This window comes from Argentina anserina, chromosome 6 (genome assembly GCF_933775445.1).
Source record: "Argentina anserina chromosome 6, drPotAnse1.1, whole genome shotgun sequence".
Taxonomy (NCBI): Eukaryota; Viridiplantae; Streptophyta; class Magnoliopsida; order Rosales; family Rosaceae; genus Argentina; species Argentina anserina.
Genome location: NC_065877.1, coordinates 24,873,435 through 24,880,222, shown reverse-complemented (window position 1 = coordinate 24,880,222; position 6,788 = coordinate 24,873,435). Strand labels below are relative to the sequence as shown.

The following is a 6,788-nucleotide window of genomic DNA, read 5'->3' as shown; positions in this document are numbered from 1 at the left end:
AATACCAGAGATCTATACAAACAAGTAGTCAACAAAACACCAACTAGCAAAGAGTATTACTCTAATGAAGACTCTATTTGCTTTAAAACAGCGGTGGCATAATGGAAAAATTAGTAGATATGAGACCATAACAACAATGAAGTATTAGTTAGATATCCTAATATCCAATAAAGCATCTCTCCAACTATGTTACCACCGGAAAACACTTCCAATGACACTTAATCTCACCGAGCCACTAGGCGGCAACAACCATTTGACGAAGCAAAAAGCTCACCGCCTACTTAGAGAAGACGAGACACATTGAGTGCACATATAGACACGAAACCCGACACGCTCTAAACATGGGCACTACATAATTAAATAAAATACATAACAACTAGAATTAAAAATATAAGTAGGGTTGGCCTAAAAGGTGAGCCCAAACCCAAACCTTATTTGAAGAGAGAAGGATTGGTCAGTGGTTGCCCTGATCTAACATCACTTCAATCACCACTTGAAAGCCACCCAAGTCGCTGCCCCGAGCAATCCCACTTCTCCTTAGATCAAACCTAGAGCAAGCAAACCAGATCGGATCAAACCCAACTCACATCACCACTAGATTATTGACATCAGACCACTCTCGCATCACCTCCTAACGATCTGGCCGATGAAGCATCAATCCAATCTCGACCAATTTTCTCATCCTCTCGCTTACAAACACCACACACAATCCCAATCAAAACTCGATCGAGTAGATCGGCGCACACCAATTCAACATGAAGACAACAAATCTCGTCCGACGACGACAAAAAGGCTCACCACCAGACTGGGATAGAGTCTCGAATTTTCGCTTAGAGCAGCTCATCTCGACATTTGGTTGTCTTTAAATCGGACGTCAAATATAATATAACTTATAAATGAGGAGATGATACTCAATTAAACCGAGTAGTTTTGTAATGAAAACTCAATAACTTTTCAAGTAGTTGAATTGGAAATTATCAGTCTAACGTCTTGATTACATGAACAAACAACATTCATCAATCAATAACTGGTACATCCACATAAGACCTTATAGTTTTCACAAATGCAGTAAAGATACAGCTAAGCTGCATGGAATCAGATGCGGATACGTGGAAGCGAAGCGTTTATTTTGAATTTTTTTTGTAGTGGGAACGTTTTGGAAGCGTAGGACAAAAAAATAAATTATATTTATTAATATTTTGCTCTTCCTTGTTTTTTGTTTTTGTCCAATATGAGGGGAAAGAACAAGAGTTGTTGGATCTCTTTTTATGGTTTATAACGGCTGAGATTAAATTTACATCATTGGTCACAACTTTTCTCTTATAAGCATGTGTGTAGATAATTTTTCTAGTTCACCTTTATTCTCCATCCTCCAAGATGAGTCTTATCCAAACCACACTTCAAATCAGCCATGAGAACCATCATAACCAGAATCAACTTAAGAATCACGACGTTCAAGCTTATTTAAGAACAATTTTCTCTCACTTACAAGCTCTACATCACTCTAAAACCCAGACCAATTCCTTACTCACTGTAATTTCCATTGCGCAGAGACATTATTCCTTTTCGTCTTAGCATATAGATGGTGTCGATCTGATCACCACCACCACAACCATTGTTCAAGATAACCCATAATCAGAGGCTTCTTCTCCTTTAAAACCGAACTCGAAAAACCCAGAAATTTTAATCTCATGGAGGCTATAGTTTCTATATGCAATTGGGTTAAACGCTTCCAGTTTGATTACTTAGCGCTTCCTGACTGAGAACCGTACAATTCCGCCAAGCTCCCAACTATACAATTTGCAAAAGCGCGCTTCCGACCCGCTTCCCTCCTCTTCCAACGCGCTTCTGCTTCAGAAGCGCGAAACGCGGAAGGAGAGGCGCTTTCGTGCTTCCTAGAGATAGAGGGCTAAAACCCACTACATACATTAGAAATATGGAAAATTATTAGAAATCATAATCAACAAAGCCTGACATAGATCCGCACCCAATATATATTATATCAATTTTACGTATGCAGAAGAAATGTCCCTAAAAAATCATTTTTGAAATCATAAACTAAGTACGTAGGCCTATAAATTAAGTCCAATGGCAACAGGTATACCCAAACTTAGCCCAAAAAATTAGGCTGCGGGCCGGCTCGGCCCAAACTAATGGGCAAGCTTTACTCGGCCCGTTTTGTAATTGATAGGATATGAGCAACACTTTTCAAGCATTGGGCCGACCCAAAATCTTGCGCATATAGTATATTATAGGGCCGACCCGTAGCCCGGCCAATTATCAATGTCAAATTTTATTATTAATTTATGAGTCATTTATATAACCAACAAATTTTGTTGATTCAATCGGCAAATGTGTTATTCTTATAAGAAATTGTTCATGAGTTCAACGTCTATCTCGATCAAATTTTTTGAAATGAAAGTTAAAATATTTTATTATTTAAAAATCACTAGTCAAATATAGGTCGGGTCATGAGCAAGCTTTTTAAGCCCAAACTTTATCCGCCTAAAGGGCGGGCCTGTACTTTACATATTTTGATAGGGTCGAACCTGCCTTGCCTATTTTACACCGAGGGCTAAAAAAGACATGGACTGAGTAGTATGTGGGTCTTCATATCTTAAGGCCGGGTCGGTCTTGCCCTGCCCATTTTACAAGCTTAGTACGTAGTGATGGTTTAATCTCTCCCCATTCCTTTGTTCGTATGATATTGTTCATTACATAAAGACTGAATGAAACCCTCTTGTTCATAACTCACATCAAATGTTGATGGTACACTATATCAAGAACTTTTTGTGCAACATAAATAACAAAAGGGATCCCATAACAAAATACAGTACATGACTCTTTTGAATTGGTATAATGCAATCATTGAGATTGATCAAAATATCCATCATAACCTTGTTTTTTTTTCTTGCAAACCATCAAGTCATGCATCAACTTTTGTTCTCCTAATGGAGCATTTGCAAAATTTGTTTCGACCCTTCGACTTTTGTTCTCCTAGAGAGGACTTAACACGTAATTATTTGGCCTTGAACCAAAGGCAAGGAATTGTTTAGATGTCTTCACTCTTCATATAGATTCTTGAACAACTATACCAGATCTGTGTCCTACTACAGACATCTCCCCAATGCTTTCAATCATAATTAGGTTGAAAAGGAAGTACTAGAGAGGTGCACTAGTTGAAGTGTGACAGCGATAATTTTAAATATAATATTTTTTATTTTTTTATAAAATTATTTATCACATACAAAATCTTATTAATAACCTAACCAATTCTAAAATTGTGGTAGTTCTTAGTTCCTACACACACGTGCGTCGACCGGAAAAAAAAAACTAAATGTGCCTAGCAAGTGTATGTGTAATATTGAAGGAGAGAGTGGGTTAAAAAATATATATATATATATATATATATATAAGTCTTCTAAAAAAATGATCAACATATAAATGAGCAGAGTATTAAACTAATAATCAAAAATACAAAATGTAAAACGGAACACGCCCAGTGGGACTCGAACCCACAATCGCTTGATTAGAAGTCAAGCGCCTTATCCATTAGGCCATGGGCGCTAGTTGGTAGTGGCTGTTTCTTGCAGGTATATAAAACCATATAACACTAATAACGTAACTCACAAAATTGTTCGTTTCCATTAGTAATAGACTAATAGATAATTAGTTGACTGTAGCAATCAGACCCAATCACAACCACATATCATAGGGTCCCTGACTCACTGCTAACCAGAATCGATTAATTAACAATATAGTGATTGTGTTCTCTAACTTCTCTCATCGCACCAAATTAATTAATTTTAAGCACCTACATCAGCAACTATGTACGTATGTGCAGGTAAATACTTGATGCTTGATCGTTATCAATCTAAACGCTAATTATGCAACCGCATGCAACTGTAGAGGTTGGTCCGAGCTAGCTACAAGACCGATTAAGGCATTATACCAACTAAATCAACTCTATTATGCTAATTATTATGCAAATTGAGCTTTTTTGGCCAACTGATTAGGAGTGCTCGAACTACCGGCTAGTGGGGCAAATGGCAATTCTGCAATTATGAGAAAGAATTATCCAGTTGACTTATATGTTAGTGTGACAGTTAACAATTCGATATTTAATCTTCAATTCTATGATTATGAATCATTGGAGCATATATATACTAGTGTTTCCAATAGTGCACAACCATCTTTAGGGTACAGAAAATCAGGGTTCAGAAACAAGTTCCTTCAACATTTTCATCGGATTAAAAATGCTAGGTAGCATGTTAGAAGACCCACCACATACTCCACTGTCTCCACATATCATATATGGAACTGGGCACCTAGCTAGAGTCCCCTAGAACATCGATCACTCCAGAGTTCGGATTCTCGTCATCGATTTGTAAACAAAAACTTACTGAAAGGTAGTGATCAATATACATATGAACCCCAGCTCAAACAACTCGCACCCTCCAATTATTTTCATTTTTCTCTTAAGTCAACACTCAACAGTAGCTCAATACCCACCGAGACCTGTGGCGGAGTTAGGAATTGAAAACGTGAGGGTCCAAACACAAAAATTATTTTACGCAATAAATATATTTAACGCTGTTATTAAAATAATATATATTTATTGCCGGTAATTATTTGTTCTCACAAATCCCATTATAATTTAGGAAAGAAAATCAATAATTTACATTGAGATTTAATAATTAGATATAAAAAAGGATGATATAAATGCAATTTACCATATTCTCTAATTAATTTAACATGATTAGATGACGTTCTATAAATAGTAACTTCACCATTCTAGCTGGTACTACTGATATAAATCTCTTAATTATAGTCTGCCTATTCTGAATACTGATATAGGCAATTAATTTGGGGGTGCCAGTTTAGTACCAAAACTTCTTTACACTAGGGTTTTGAGTATAATTAAGAGTTGGTTGTAAGGTTAAGCTAATCATTGTGGGGGTGCCATGACACCCAAAACCCTCTACGTGGCTCCGCCACTGACTCCGAGACTGCACCAAATGCAGACCGAGCTTCATATAATATGATTCAGTGATTCGTATATTCTTCTGATGGATCTGTTTTGGAGTTAAGTACGTAAATTTTAAACTTCTAGCTAGCTATCTGATCGAGTTGGTATACTGTATGAATCAAAATGTATTTGTGGATAATTGACATTGTATAATTGAACCACTTGGTGTAGAGTTGCTGTTTAATATGTTATTATCGATCTACAACAACGTCTTAACCCAAAATAAATAAATATTTGATCTATAACAACGTCTCTCTGCATGCGCAAGAAAATCTTTTAATTGGCAAAATTTAAGTCTCCTCTTTTTTCTTCTCCTTCTTAGTCGTAGTCAGGAAAGCCTAGTTAAAAAGCAATCAATGGAATTCAGCCAAAACCCCTAATCGGGGAAATTTCAGTATCTGTTGGAATGTTGGGTCACATCAACAAGCGCAAAAGTATTTACAATAGTGAAACGGCACAACACCATTTATTCGATCATAACTAGTATGTTATGAATGAAGTCCATGCATGAGACAAGGCCGGCAACGTACGTACGTACGTAGTGCGTACCACTACTACTACATCAACTTTTTTGTAGATTAAATTATTAGACAAGCTTAGTGTCACGTGCCGTTTTTGGGAGTGTCCATTGTGGGCATCGTTGGTTAAATATGCTTCATGCATACGTGAGATTGCTCCAAGACCAGAAGGTGTAGAGATATATGGCTGCTCCTTCCGACGGGTTCAGGCAGGCCGACCCGGTTGAGTTTGGAGAGCTTGTCGCTAGTCGGGGACTTAACGTCGAAGAAGGGAGTTGGCCGTCCTACACACTGGTCGGGGTCTGGAGCCGATCCCCTGATGAGCCCAAGGTAGGGCGAAACTAGTGCATTGCCCCGTTGGATAAGGCTGGCTCCATGAGGATGGAGCGCCGCATGGACCAAGTGTGGCAGCTGAATGGCTAGGTCCGTTACAAGTGGTATTAGAGCCACCTCAACATCGTTGTCGTTGTGTCGCCAAGCGCTCACACGTGTCGCTGTGTCTCCAGGATACGGAGGGCTCTGCGGGGGAGTCAAGTAGGCAGAGTCGCCTCAAGGGGAGGGCTGGACGAGAGGATCTATGGCAAAGTCTAGGACAAGAGATCCGGCGCGAAGTCATTGTTGGGCGATCTTTGGGAACTCCTTTTCGTCGCTCTAGACATCGCGAGCGTACAAGGGTTACGCGGGCCGCAAGTGGGGATGCCGTGTACAAGGACGTACACCAATTTTGGTGGGGGAGGATGCCACGTCCCGTTTTCGGGAGTGTCTACTGTGGGCATCGCTGGTTAAATGTGCTTCATGCATACGTGGGATTGCTCCAAGGCCAGAAGGTGTGGGAGATATATGGCTGCTCCTTCCAATGGGTTCAAGTAGGCCGACCCGGTTGAGTTTGGGGAGCTTGTCGCTAGTCGGGGACTTAACGTCGAAGAAGGGAGTTGACCGCCCTACACACTGATCATGGTCTAGAACTGATCCCTTGATGAGCCCAAGACAGGGCGAAACCGGTGCATTGCCCCGTTGAATAAGGCTGGCTGCATGGGGATTGAGCGCCGCATGGACCAAGTGTGGCAGCCGAATGGCTAGGTCCGTGACATTAAGCCATAAATGTATGTAATACTCAGGGTCAATCATAGTTAAGCTGTAGATGTACGTGCTACTGAGGTAACCTTGCAGTGGTCATTTATAGAACAGAGTTTCTATTCATACTTCCCAAAACAACACTTATTCGTGTTGGCTTTTTCTAA

The 6,788-nt window shown here is 39.6% G+C and overlaps 1 non-coding gene across 1 annotated transcript; it reads right to left on the bottom strand.

Moving 5' to 3' along the window:
* Nucleotides 1-3,494: 3,494 nt before the first annotated feature.
* TRNAR-UCU (transfer RNA arginine (anticodon UCU)) lies at nucleotides 3,495-3,567 on the bottom strand. The gene has a single exon. It is a non-coding gene; the product is annotated as a tRNA-Arg (tRNA).
* Between the last annotated feature and the right edge of the window lie 3,221 nt (nucleotides 3,568-6,788).